Source organism: Cupressus sempervirens, chromosome 9 (assembly GCF_028749045.1).
Source record: "Cupressus sempervirens isolate cs-2001-9-10 chromosome 9, ASM2874904v1, whole genome shotgun sequence".
NCBI classification, from domain to species: domain Eukaryota; kingdom Viridiplantae; phylum Streptophyta; class Pinopsida; order Cupressales; family Cupressaceae; genus Cupressus; species Cupressus sempervirens.
Window position 1 is genome coordinate 96,974,491 of NC_143126.1, and position 13,315 is coordinate 96,987,805.

The following is a 13,315-nucleotide window of genomic DNA, read 5'->3' on the forward strand; positions in this document are numbered from 1 at the left end:
ATTAAATATCTCAACAAAATCTCTCTTCAGTTCAAAAAGGGAAATTTCCAGTTCACTATTGATCAAAAATGAGTTAAATCAATTAACTCCTTTTTCTACTCAAATTGAATCAGTTAACTCCTTATTTTACTCAAATTAAATCTGTTAACTCTCTTTAATTTGGAAATCTCCCTTTATGACTAAACTTCACCTTTAATCCTGACCATTGATTGAAATCGATCTCAACCATTGATGAATTCCAGGATAGTCTATTTAAGAGACCCTCATCTCTTCGTTTTGAAAGGTTGAATGAGAATTTGCATCGAATTGTTGCTGGAATTCATACTCACATTTTCTTATATTCGCATATGCAAAGATCAAGTTTGACCAAAAGTTGACCAAATTTAACCATAGTTGACTTGAGTTGACTAGTCTCGAAAAGAATTTTGAAATAATTAAACGAAATTATTTAATTAAATGGAGTACTTACTTCTAATTAAATAAACAAAGTTATTTAATTAAATGAGAAGCCATTCCTAATTAATTAAATGAAGTTATTTAATTAAATAAGAAAAGTGTCTCTAATTAATTAAATATTATTTAATTAAATAGAAAAAGTAATGATGTGAGCATATCTCATTTTATTAAATTAAATATCTCAACAAAATCTCTCTTCAGTTCAAAAAGGGAAATTTCCAGATCACTATTGATCAAAAATGAGTTAAATCAATTAACTCCTTTTTCTACTCAAATTGAATCAGTTAACTCCTTATTTTACTCAAATTAAATCTGTTAACTCTCTTTAATTTGGAAATCTCCCTTTATGACTAAACTTCATCTTTAATCCTGACCGTTGATTGAAATCGATCTCAACCATTGATGAATTCCAGGATAGTCTATTTAAGAAACCCTCATCTCTTCGTTTTGAAAGGTTGAATGAGAATTTGCATCGAATTGTTGCTGGAATTCATACTCACATTTTCTTATATTCACCTACGCAAAGATCAAATTTGACCAAAAGTTCTTCAGATTTTGTCATGCCCAAAAAAGTAAGGACAAAAAAACACACAAAATTTTTTAATTTTTTTTTAAGATAATGTTCATGTGGTTAACTATGGTCAAAAGAGTTTTATAGTTTAACTATAATGGAACTAGTCATGTTCAATTGTTATGACCTTACGGATGTTCTAATTAGTTAGGCCTGTACTACTAAATGAAACATAAAAATTGTTCTAATGTAGATATTCAAATTTCACATTCAAGACTTCTAAATTGAAATGAATTTAATATTTTAACATTCAAATCCCTAATTAGTAATCACATTGCTACTTAACAATTAATACATTAATTCCTAAAGCCATCAAATTTACTAATCTGGTTTATGGATCAACACCATACTTAATTTAAAATATAACAATCTATAATTTAACTAAACATCTAAGATCCTAGCTTGAATTCCAAAATTTGGGTAATGACAATTCTCATTCGAAAGTTGACATGCATTTCCATTAACAAAACATAAGTACTAGCTTGAACGAACCTGGCTATGATATAAATTAACATAAATTAAGTTTTGAATTAACATGATTTAGTACTACCCTAGACATGTAATAACCATAATTGACTCCAATTGCAATATATAATTTATGTAAAGACTCTCAATATAAGCTAACATTGCATCAATTAGCACAAGTCTAAACTTAATTAAATTTAAGCTACTTGACTCTTAAACAAGTAACAAAACTCAAACAAACAACCGTTACTAAAGAAACTAATTCTTAAATTTAAAACTATCCTAGCTACTAAAATATAAGCCCCACTAAATTAAACTATCCTACCCCATAATACCCTTGACCACACCAACCTTCTAATGAAACTCCATCAATTAATCCAACTAAGCACATGCTAATTACCCTAAAATTATTTAAATTTACTCACCCCTAACCCATTCTTATTACTAACCCTATCCTATGGCCTAACCCACATCAAACAAAATTCCAACAAAATGCTAAAACCACTATCCCAAACCCCCAAGGCAAGTGGCCTATCCTACCACGCGTGGGCCCCATCTCCATGGAAGCCCCCCCCCCCCCCCCCCCCCAAAACCGCACCCCCACGTTGACTCAACCTAGCCCAAACCCGACCCCACCTACCCCATGCTAAGCCTAGGTTACGTCGACCCACCCTAGGCCGGTTCCTTGCGGGGTCCAAGCCTGCGCGTGGCAGGTCTGTCCCCCTGTCCTGCGCAGAAAGGATGTTGCGCAGGGACGACTTGGCGTTGGGAAGAGGAGGAGGCAGTGATGGGAGAGGACGTACGTCCCTCTTGTCAACATCACTTCATTTTGCCCTTATTCCTGAAATGAGGTCAGCGCAAGCGTGGAGAAGGGAAAATGGGGGGGGGGATGGTTGTTGAGTTCCCATCCTCCCCTTAAATACTTCTTCATAATAATTTTTTTTTTAAACAATAAAACTATCTTCTACCATCTTCAAGAGATCCGACCCCTATACCTGCTGACAGGTGGTTGGAGAGTTTAATATTATATATATTTTTAAATTCTTACATGATTTGACTTGTATCATGAGTCCCAAAGAATTAAATGCCAAAAGTTTTATAGTTGGGGTGATGAATTTAAAATTATTGTATATATATATTTAGATGTATTATATATATTCAAATTTACATAAGTCATTTTATTTAATGCATTAACAATGTTTTTTTTTTATTTGCAATCCAAGGAAGAATATTTCCTGGAATATACTCTGTGACATGGGGAATTTTAGAGCTTCTCCATACATTTTCCAAAGAGCCTTTTTTGGGCCTGGAGGTGCACTTTTTTTTGAAAGCCAATTTTTGGCTAAGTGTTGGCATGTTTTCTTGCTAAAGTTATTTGATATGCAAGATGAATTTAAACATTTCTAGAGGCAATATGGATCTAAAATCCTCTTAATCAAATTGATACAAAAGCATGCAAAGGATTATAATCCCCCTAATCAAAATATATTTTATTCTTTATGAACCTTAACAAGGGATTATGATTCTATATTCAGAATTCATAAGGTGATGAATAATTATTTCAATTTCAATTGCATAACTAATAGAGCATAACAATGAATGTATTAGTTTGGTGATCACAATGTAGTATTTCTAATTCATCAAATTGCTTAACCATATATTGAAACTTCAACATCTCAAATTGCATTGTAATAACATAATTGGAAACTTGGAGATCTATAATTTAGTGTCATTTTCTATCAACCTATTTTCTCACAGCATATGCAAAATTTGGAACCACATGAGAGCAATGCAAGAAGAATTTCTTATTCTTTTCTTTCCTCTATTATTCATCCTGGTTTAAGGCTCCATTAGGAAAGAACCAGTAAGAAAACCCGATATCTTTGCCACTACATCAAATTCAATTTCAATTTACATAATATTACAATTCATTGAGTTTTCTTCAAGACTTTCACAAGAGACTTTTATCAAATGTCTTCATTTCGTCAAGGGTAAACATGGGAGATACAAGAAAACAACATGGAGATAACAACACAAGGAGGTAAGCAAAATGAACATACATTCCCACTCGGTTGCATAATAGGTCCAACAATGAACCAATATAGGGAAAAGGTGGATTTTCTCAATAGGAGAAGTCAATCACCATACCTTCACTTAGCCCTTTTGGGGCTTAAAACTTCAAGAATTTCAATTCTTTCACAAGGCCCTTTCGGGGCTATATCCACAAGGATTTTCATTCTTTTTCACATTCAAGAATTCTCAACAGCAACAAGGTATGGGATGACAAGTAGGGGCCCATACACCCTACCCTTTCTCCCTCCTCTCTCCATGAGAGGAGACTCTACACTATTGAGGTCCAACTAATGCCCTTTTCCCAAGCATGGCCACTTCTTCTCTATCCAAGGGTGAGTGTTGCCAAATACATCCCCATGAAAACTCTCAAAAAAAAACTATCAACACACCAAGAAGGCATATGAATAACATCAAAGAAAACAAGATAAAATCCCTCCCAATACAACCCTCAACACAAAAACAAGGAATGCATATTTACACAATGTCTCCAACATGATGCAACAAGATTCAAAATATGAACACACACAAATAACCATTCATGGAGTGTAGAACTCCTACCTTCATAAAAGAGTTATGGCAATGGTGGTTTGAGAAGAGCTTCCCTTTCTCTTTCTTCAATCTTCAAGGCTTCCTCCAAAACTAGAGGATTGGGTGACAAAACAAGTTTCTTCAAAGGACCTCTAAGTATGGTCTCTAACCCCACTAAGCTTCAAGTAACTCCAGATGGAGGTTTGGTTTCACTAACCCAAGTAAAGAGCAACCCCATTTTCGAAATCAGCCTATAATAGGGTTTTTAAGAGACCCTAAGAGTCAACCTAGGAGGCTAAAGGGTTGGAAAGTACCCCCACCCACACCCTTACCCATAGGGGTACTTAAATTTAATGCTTCTAAGACTTTAAAGGCTTATTAGGAATAATTAAAAGTTAGTAGAATAGTAAGATCAAATTACAACCTTTAAAGAATTACAATATAAGATTAGCACAAAATTAACAAGAAATTTAACTACGCTTCTTCCATTGGGTTATCTTGGCTGATTTTCCTGCACACTCATTGCACACATCAGTAGGTCCAAAAATCACGTGCATAATGTGAATAACATGTTAAAGGGAAATATATATATAATTTAAAACATCACTTCTTAATAATAGTTGTTTATCTAATTCTACTCATATTTCTAGCCTTTCGACTTGCATAACCAAATGTGTTAGCTTGCATACATTTTCTTTCATCATTATACATATTTATAAGAATCAAATGGCAAAATCAACTAACTGAAGTAAGCATCACACTTCGCAAAATAGCATAACAATTTTTAGTGTATCCAATAATGTTCTGACATGTCAGCATGAGTATCAAAATAACAATGTATCATAGGTACTAGGATAGGTTGGGGTGAGGCCTCACAGATTTAACCATGGTTGACTTGAGTTGACTAGTTTCAAAATTTTTTTTGAAATAATTAAACAAAATTATTTAATTAAATGGAGTACTTACTTCTAATTAATTAAACAAAGTTATTTAATTAAATGAGAAGCCATTCCTAATTAATTAAATGAAGTTATTTAATTAAATAAGAAAAGTGTGTCTAATTAATTAAAGATTATTTAATTAAATAGAAAAAGTAATTACGAGAGCATATCTCATTTTATTAAATTAAACATCTCAACAAAATTTCTCTTTAGTTCAAAGAGGGAAATATCCAATTCACTATTGAGCAAAAATGAGTTGAATCAGTTAACTCCTTTTTCTACTCAAATTGAATCACTTAACTCCTTATTTTACTCAAATTAAATTTGTTAACTCCCTTTAATTTGGAAATCTCCCTTTATGACTGAACTTCACCTTTAATCCTGACCGTTGATTGAAATCGATCTCAACCGTTGATGAATTCTAGGAAAGTCTATTTAAGAGACCCTCATCTCTTCGTTTTTGTAATGCCCCGCCAAGAGATCCAAAGAATTTCGCTAAGTTTGCCAAACAATTTTTTTTTTTAAGACATAAATTATAAACCATTCACAACATTTTGCGGAAGCAATAGTAACATCCAACTACAAGTAATCATACATACATAACAGTTACATTCTTTAAAGATCCCTTAACGTTGAATTACTTATAATCATAACTTATTCATCTAACATCACATCCTTATGAAATAACAATGATGCATCCAATGTTCTTAAACCATATACAAGTGTACATTTTAAATTGCTCAATCATCCACTATACATGTTGCAAGATATGAAAAGCTTAAAAGAATAAACATCCGTACAAATAAAGTACAACATCATCCAATATTAATCCATGATGCGATTAAAGTAAATGAAACCATAAACCATACATGATACATCATCATCATAAAGATGTAAACATCCATCATAAAAGATAACCATATATCACAAACATAACTAACTAAGTGCACGGTTCCTCCCAACCATTAATAGCATCATTAGACCATCATGGATCCTAGCCATCCCTCCGTGCATAACATTCCAAAGCACTGAAGAGATCATCAGTATTAACATAGTAGGAATGTCACTCCTAAAACATCCTACTAACATGCAAAGTAAAGCATAGGATACCATCATTTAACATATGCAAATCATCAATGTAAGAAACATACCAGTAAATACATCCATCATAAGATATATCATCTATCATAATGCTCCAAGAACATAATGAAGATAAATACCAACCAAGAATACTCCAGCCACGGTGTCTCGATAGATCTCAAATGATAAGAGTGATAAAACACTACCACCTGACTGTGTGGTACCTAAGGGGTTCACTCCCACCGTGCTGAAGAGATAATCTCAAGTCCCAAATAGGCTACCAAAATCACATAGCTCAAATCTCTAAAGTCCAGGAATCCTAAAAGTATACTAACTCAAAAGTTCCAACACACACAAAATCTGACATCTAATTCCTAGAGGCACAACAATGACATGTAGAAAACCTACTCTGCAAGTGGGAAAGTGTCATCGCATTTATATCATACAAGTTACCCTGATAGTTAGCTAAACTCCATGGGTCCATACAGATCTTATGCGGCCACTAGTATCCTCTCATACTGACGAGGCATACTATGGAATGCAAGGTCGCAACCATGCATCTCACTACTCCCATCCTAGCCTGTACAAGCACTCAAGGCATGGGCGAGAACCAAAACAATTATCTTTTTAGGTTCATTTAATCCCCATTTAGTGTGAAAATGTTATCACTTATTAACCAAACTTACAATGAGTTACCCTGGCAGCCACTTAGGGCCCCGGCCCCCATTACAAGCCACTTCCCGACACTACAAGTAGATTACCTACCCCAATGCTCATGGAATTATAAATCACCATAGTCCTGTACAAGCGACTGTAAAGAAATCCAAAAGATGATCCATAAAAAGAATCATCAAATATGAACAATATAAGCATCAAATATCCATAATAAGAATCATCAAATCTCCATGAGCATCTGAAAAACATTCATAGAAAATCATGACCACAACAATTCTCTATTGCCAACTGAAGGCATCACTGATAATCATAAGTATCCATTGGTTCTCAATAACCAAAATAAATCATCAAATCCATTGGTTCTCAACAAGCAACCAAGAATATCTCAAAATCATACTGATCGAAGACTCCAAAATGGTTGAGTCCAACATGTCACAACATGACATCATTAAGAATAAATCTACATATTAGTCCCATCATGGCGACTAGAAAACAAACCAAGGATAACTGATCGATGACTCAAAAATGATGGTTAGCTCAAGTGTCTCATATACATACCTCTCAGCTTCTCACATGAAGACTGATGAACAAACACAAACATTTCATAGAGCATACAATCACATAACCATGGTTGGGCTTATAAAGATCGAGACCAAATTAGATCAACATGCCATCACATCTCATAATCCCTCGAGCCTCTGGTAACAACCTAAGACTGGTCAACACTAGTTAACCCAAAACCCAAAACAAGAAGCATATAGAATACACGATGCAGACACATGTTTTGGTTTTGCTAAAATCTTATAGTTGATCAAGTGTAGGAGTTTCAAGTTTTCTATTTTCAAGTATACTTTCAAGTGTCTTAAGTTTCATTATTTTACCTACAAGTCAACCCATTTGATTCCTCGATAGCATTATCCTTCCATTATTAAGAATTACATTCTATGAATAAATTAAGGATAAATATTCACTAAATTGATCATCATTGACCTTAATTAAATTTGTTCTCTATTTTAACCATGCTCCATATTCTAATTGATTAACTTTCCTATAATGTTACTTCAACTTTCCACATAAAACAAGGATCATTAATCGTTAAGTTATAAGAGCACGAATTATCATTCTTTGAATAAGATATCTTAACTTAATTAGAATGATCAATTAAATCCATCAATTAACATAGGCACACCATCTATGACCTATTATCATTCTAATAGTTCTTAATTAAGACTAAATTAAATATTATCAAAATTTTAAGCCTTTAATTCAATCGTTATCATCATTGACAATCATATAATATCTAAAGTCATAATTCAAGTCATAAGACTTATCAACCTCAATATAGATAATCTACAATCTTGTTAGCATAATTATATCAATTAAATCTCTATTACATAACTTAATTATTAAATCCAATTAACTCTAATTAATTGATTTAATAAATAATTTCACAACCAATCCCATCCACCCAATAAATATTAATTAACTAATAAGTTCAATAATAATAACTTGTTAATATTTAATGACAAGACATAATAAATCCCCAATACCAAATATCATCATTTCAAATAAATTTCTCCCAAGGTACGCTAGTTATAATTTAATCAACTATTTAAGCCATTAATACCATTATTTATTAATAGTTTGTTAAACCTAACAACATTAATAAATACTAAACTCATCTATAGATAATCGATCTAGAGAATCCTTCTGTAAACTTCATTAAATAATATTTTGCTAACCTTTAAGGTACATCAATACTTTATAATAATAATACAAATCATAGCTATGTTATAACAAGGTCAACATGTAACAATGACCCATTGTCCAATATCATTAAAATTTGTGTCTCTCAATAATCGTCATCAAACATCTTTATAAATTACCACCTCTTAACTATTTAATATATATTAAATAGTATTAAAATAATTATTATTAAAAGTTCTCTACAAAACTAAATCAATATCTTCTTAACATCCTCGTATCAGTGATAATCATCTATACTCTATTTCATTAACATTCAGGTTGATAATAATTTAATATCTCTTTTCTTTAATAATATCACTCACAATAGTTTACAGTAACTAGCATTGCTTAAGAAAAAAAAACCTCCTTGAATCCAAGATCAACTTCCGTTAACATTTAAATTAATAGTTTAATATTAACTTGTTGACAACTAATAACAAGTAATATCAATATATTGAGATGTTCCTAAAAGTATATTCCATATTTGAATAGATCCCTATTGTGTTTCAGAAAGACTCATTGTGAATTCAATAATATTATTCCCCCTAAGTTCATTTAGATTAGATCTATAACATTAGATATCAACAGAATAATATATATATATATATATATATATATATATATATTTATATAAAATTAAATCATATATTCAATATATTTAACACACATATATATATACATATATATATATATATATATATATATATATATATATATATATATATATATATATGTATGTATGTATATATATATATATATATATATGTATGTATGTATGTATATATATATATATATATATATGTATGTATATGTATATATATATATATATATATATATATATATATATATATATGTATATTGATAAACTTTCAATATAAAACGTTTCAATATAATGATTATTTCAAATTCGAAATATCATTATAACAAATCATTATATGAACCCATACATATAAAATCTTTAACAATGCCATCTTTCAACACATAAATGAATCATATTAAAAGGGGAAAGAAATACACATGGGAGGCTAAGCAATTTAATCGCTGCATCGAGCCGTGCGGCCCGCGGGTTACAGGTACCCTGCGTACTCCCGAGTACTCTGCGACCTACGCAAGTACTCCGCCGCTGAGGGAATGGGTACAGGGGGGGTAATCCGCCCTCCCCAATATATACATATTTTCATCCATAAAATAGTTCAAATAGCATTTTTTAATAATGTTTCGTGATTCGCATTTTAAATGTGATTTCGGATTTACTAAGTTTCTCACTTTAATATACACAAATATATACATATATGTATATATGTATATATATATATATGTATATATGTATATGTTATATATATATATACGTATATGTATATATATATATATATATACGTATATGTATATATATATATATATACATATATATATATATATATATATATATATATATATATATTTGCTATCATTTATCACTGTATTAAAATATATATATATAAATGTAGATTTACAAAAGAGAATATATACTTAGATTTAAAGACCTTTTATAAACAAGAATTTATTTATTATTATTATTTTTTAAGTCATTGTTTTTCTAACATATCCATTAATCTATCCAATAGGTTTAACTATAGATTTGAAATTACCTTTCTCAAATTAATTCTAATTCGAACCTAAACCCGTTTAGATCTAATGTCTCTTTAATTGAATCTAGGGTTTTCTAATGTTTCCTTCTCAACCAAATAAATACATATCTAGATTCCGATTCAAATTGAAAATTCATTAATGAAATATAATTAGACACATATAACAACATAATGAAGACAGGAAGAGAAATGGTGCAAAGAGAAATATGCGATTATCACGAGTGCACTTGGACACTGATGCTAATTTTGCCATGCCTAAGAAGTCCATAGAAAGCCCTTTCCTTCTCCATCATTCACAATCCTTCCAAGATCCAAGCCAACCGAGAAACTCCAAGTGACTAAAAATGCTAGAAGGAGCATAGAAGCATGTAGAAAATATAAGAGCATATGAAGAAGAATATGAGCTTGTAACTTGCAGCTTCCATTTAGCTTCTACTTCGGCTTGTCCAAACACACTAGGAGAGCCTCTATTTAAAGGCCTCTAAGATGCATCTAGAGTGTCTCTAGAGACAACTAGAAGATAAGCATGACAACCAAGCATGAGCCTTCTCCAACCTTCTAGATAAGTCTTAAGGTTGTAGACACCATGTGCTCAAATAAAAATGCTAACTCCTAAGTGTAGACAACTTGTGCATTCTTAGAGTGCAAACTTCTGTGTTGTCTACATGACAACTCCCGAGAATTTTCCAACTTCTATGTGAGCAAATATTAAAATAATACACATTAATTAATATAATATTTACTTTTACTCTTTTCAATTTAATTTATTTATTTATTAAATCTCATGCACTAACTTTTAATAATTTCACTTTTCAATCTTAATATATTTATATTTTAATCACATGAGATTTAGAATCTTTTAATAATTTAAAATATATTTTCCACTTTTAAATTTCATTTTTCAAAACTTAATTGCTAACATATTTATTAGCTTTAATAATATTATTATTTAGTTATTTATTTAAAAATGAACTCCAAATATATTATTATTAAAATAAATATTGTCTCATTCCAAATTTAAACTTTTAACTTTTATTTTCAAATTTAATTATTTTATTTAATTAATTTCCCAATTAATTAAATGAAATAAATATTAAACTACCATATTAATTTTTCATTAAATTAAACCATTAACTAAATCTTTTAATTAGGATTAATTAATAGAAAATACATCAAAGACTCACAAGGTAAAAATATGAAAATTCATCATAGCCAAAATAAATACAAAATCAAACCAAGGGTTTATATCACGAATTACGTCATCCGACATATTCGAAGGGTACTCAACTCAGATACTTGTCCTAATTTTCCAATTAGAACAAATGGCTTAAAGGGTTGGGATTTGGACTTGAGAATTTATCTCCCCTCTCTTATCATTGAGATAATGTGATAGGGTACGCTCATCCTGGCAATTCAGGGAAGTCGATACCTGGTACCTGCAACCTACATAAAAACCATGCATGTACAAGCACAATATATACTAAACTAAACAGGCAATGGCAGGAAGTTGTGCATCATGTAGATCCCGACTAACAGGTGACTACGACTCCCTTCCTTACCACATCAGACATGCCATACAAAAGCAAACACACAAAGCAAACATGCACACGATACACATGCAAGTATGGGGTAAGTATCCATAATAAAACACATATGATAATAAATCGTCTAACTAATCATCATTAATAACTGAAAGCAATGTAGTAATCATCATGCATACATGAAATATAAAGTCTAAGTGATCTAATCACATAATAAACTGAATCCATAGCACAATATCTGATAATCTCAAAAGAATGTTGCTAACCAACACCATGAAACTAGCTCTAAAAGAGTTCAACAATGTTAGCAAAATGCAAACTAGGGGCAGGCACTACAGTTTTGAAAGGTTGAATGAGAATTTGCATCAAATTGTTGCTGGAATTCATACTCACATTTGCTCATATTCACATATGCAAAGATCAAGTTTGACCAAAAGTTGACCAGATTTAACCACGGTTGACTTGAGTTGACTAGTTTTGAAAAGAATTTTGAAATAATTAAATGAAATTATTTAATTAAATAGAGTACTTTCTTCTAATTAATTAAACCAAGTTATTTAATTAAATGAGAAGCCATTCCTAATTAATTAAATGAAGTTATTTAATTAAATAAGAAAAATGTCTCTAATTAATTAAAGATTATTTAATTAAATAGAAAAAGTAATTATGAGAGCATATCTCATTTTATTAAATTAAATATCTCAACAAAATCTCTCTTCAGTTCAAAAAAGAAAATTTCCACTTCACTATTGATCAAAAATGAGTTAAATCAGTTAACTCCTTTTTCTACTCAAATTGAATCAGTTAACTCCTTATTTTACTCAAATTAAATCTGTTAACTCCCTTTAATTTGGAAATCTCCCTTTATGACTGAACTTCACCTTTAATCCTGACCGTTGATTGAAATCGATCTCAACTGTTGATGAATTCTAGGAAAGTCTATTTAAGAGACCCTCATCTCTTCGTTTTGAAAGGTTGAATGAGAATTTGCATCGAATTGTTGCTGGAATTCATACTCACATTTGCTCATATTCACATACACAAAGATCAAGTTTGACCAAAAGTTGATCAGATTTAACCACGATTGACTTGAGTTGAATAGTTTCGAAAAGAATTTTGAAATAATTAGATAAAATTATTTAATTAAATGGAGTACTTACTTCTAATTAATTAAACAAAGTTATTTAATTAAATGAGAAGCTATTCCTAATTAATTAAATGAAGTTATTTAATTAAATAAGAAAAGTGTCTAATTAATTAAAGATTATTTAATTAAATAGAAAAAGTAATTACGAGAGCATATCTCATTTTATTAAATTAAATATCTCAACAAAATCTCTCCTCAGTTCAAAAAGGAAAATTTGTAGTTCACTATTGATAAAAATTGAGGTAAATCAGTTAACTCCTTTTTCTACTCAAATTGAATCAGTTAGCTCCCTATTTTACTCAAATTAAATCTATTAACTCCCTTTAATTTGGAAATCTCCCTTTATGACTGAAGTTCACCTTTAATCCTGACCGTTGATTGAAATCGATCTCAACCGTTGATGAATTCCAAGAAAGTCTATTTAAGAGACCCTCATCTCTTCGTTTTGAAACCTTGAATGAGAA